The sequence below is a fragment of the Triticum dicoccoides genome, chromosome 7B (genome assembly GCF_002162155.2).
Source record: "Triticum dicoccoides isolate Atlit2015 ecotype Zavitan chromosome 7B, WEW_v2.0, whole genome shotgun sequence".
Lineage (NCBI taxonomy): Eukaryota > Viridiplantae > Streptophyta > Magnoliopsida > Poales > Poaceae > Triticum > Triticum dicoccoides.
Genome location: NC_041393.1, coordinates 655,907,146 through 655,909,578, shown reverse-complemented (window position 1 = coordinate 655,909,578; position 2,433 = coordinate 655,907,146).

Sequence of the window (2,433 nt, the reverse complement as noted above, 5' to 3'; positions counted from 1 at the left end):
GGGGTATTTGGTTATTCCTATGATGGCAGGGATAGGAAAACCAAAGGCAATTCCTTTTTAGCCTGGACTTCTCCTTTCTCCAAGGTTTTGCTGACTTTCTCCGAGGCGCATGTGGCGAGTGAGGCCCTTGTAGAAGCCTAGCACCTATTGGTCGCTGAAGAAGCTGCGTAGGAGGTGCCTAGCTCGCAGCTCGTGCATGTCCTCCTCCTTGTCCACGAGCATCGCCAGGAGTGAGAGGTACGAGCTAACGACGAAACCATCGGAGGGATAGCTGGTGGACGTGCAGGCCTCAAAGGCCGCCATGTTGACGAGCCAGCAAGCAGTGCAGTCGCTGAGGAATAATGGCGTCAGCGACAGCGCACCGGCAAGGGGTCCTTTACGGATGCTCATGTCTGCGAACCATCTCTTGTCGCCGGCGGTCAATTTGACACCGATTTCCAACAGCTCGGCCGCACCACTAGCTAGCGCACGGCATCTGCGCCTGTAGCTAGGATCTTCGGGGGGCATGGCACCTATCTGATAGTATCGGAATTCGGAACAGCCCAAGGAGATGTGGCGGCCTGTACCTCTGGAACTCATCTTCTGAGTCTCAAGTCTGAAACTGAGATGGCGTCGAAATCGAACGATATGTTACAAACAAACCTGTACACAGGAACAATGTTATTGGTGAAAGCCATGAGAGCCTCCAGCACCAACCAAGGTAGTTGGTTCAACAGCAGAAAGATGTCCCTCAGCATGCAAGGCCCGGTGGACAGGGTCATCCGATTTGTGAGAAGAGCACATTCCATATCAAAGGTAATATAGCGCAGCAGGAAGCAACCATCGAGGAACATCATTGCCGCAAATTAATTCGGCGTTATTGAAACCCGCGATCGCATCTTCCGCATAGCAGCAGCGGACTTGGCTGATGATGGAGAGGATCTTGTCGTACATTTCCTCAACCGAGTCGCCTGACTCTGCGCAAAAGTAGTGCGCCGCTGCGTGCTTGACCTCCTCCATTTCTTGCAGCTGGGGTGAGGCTACGGGCCGAGGGCCACGAAGCTCGGGATGATGTAGGGTCCGCCTTTGCCGCTGACGCTACGCGGGAACCTATGAATCTTGGTTCCAATCCTGGAGAAATCGGTTTCAAGTCTCTCAGTCGTCTTCCTGAATCCTGACTAGCTCTTGGATAGGTACTAAGGTTTCTGATGTGGCTTCCATGGCCTATTTTAGTTTTTAATCAGGATCAGATGGAGATGGAGAGTGCAAACACCCCATGCTCTACCAGGCTTTATGAGAACCATGATACTCGTATGAGCTAACCTTGGCGTTTACTTTTTCATGTTAAATGGAACTCAACTGAACCTGTATTTCTTTAAGTTATCATTCTACCACCGGCGGCTTTTGTTTAAGCAAGACCATTTTTTAAGACAGACAGCTTTTGGTTTTTGATTGGAGGAATACAGACGACTTCTAGAAGTCTTTCAACATGGGAGATATGACAAACCATGCAGTCTAATGACCTAATTTGTGGTTCTCTTCATGTAAGGTCTAATGATCTAATTTGCAGGCTACATAGTATAAACCATGAAGTCTTGTTTTTCTTTGGACCACCGGCGGCTTTAGTTCGACCCAAGACAGTTTTCTAAGAAAGACACCTAGCTTTTGGTTTGTGATTGGTGGGATACGGACGACTTTTAGTTGTAAATTGATGAATCCAGACGACTTGGTGATGAATCATCCAGCCGGTTCCTGCTTTATTTCTGTTGTATTTAATCGATCAGGCCTGAGATTTAACCAAGTCTCAGTCGACCATGCAGCATTTTTTGTGACTGTTTGCAACATTTTTTCCTACTGTTGCAACATTCGTTTTGTTTGTTGAAACATGTCATCGCTCATCGGTTGCAGCACGTCATCTCACCGGTTGCAACATACTTCATTAACGGTTGTACCATTTTAGTTAGAACGGTTGTAGCATTTGTTGTTGTTGCTTGCAATACCATCGCAACATTTTTTGTCGCCGTTTGTAACATCTAGCTATGCCGCTTGTAGCAAAAAAAAAACACGCTGATGTCACTCGACTGTGTCGACTGAGTTCTAGACACACCCTTAATAATCGATTTAAAGGCAGGTGCCAGCATTGTAAGCAAGGAATACGTGAGCAACAAGGAGACTGTGTAGTCCTTCCAAATGGTGAGAAGGTGTAGGTGAAGAAAATAAGCTCACATTTAGTACAATTTATTTGAGATGGTTGTCCTAGGTGCATGTATTTCAAATAGGTTCAAAACGTTAACAAGAGTGGGAGTGTATGCCTTAATGTGGTCGCTATGGCTATGTAGAAATGATTTGATTTTTAATGACAAAAATGCTTCTCCTCTACATCTTATTTTTCGGTGTACGCACTCGCTTCATACATGGCCTACGCTACAAGAGTACCAATCTTTGTTCAAGGCG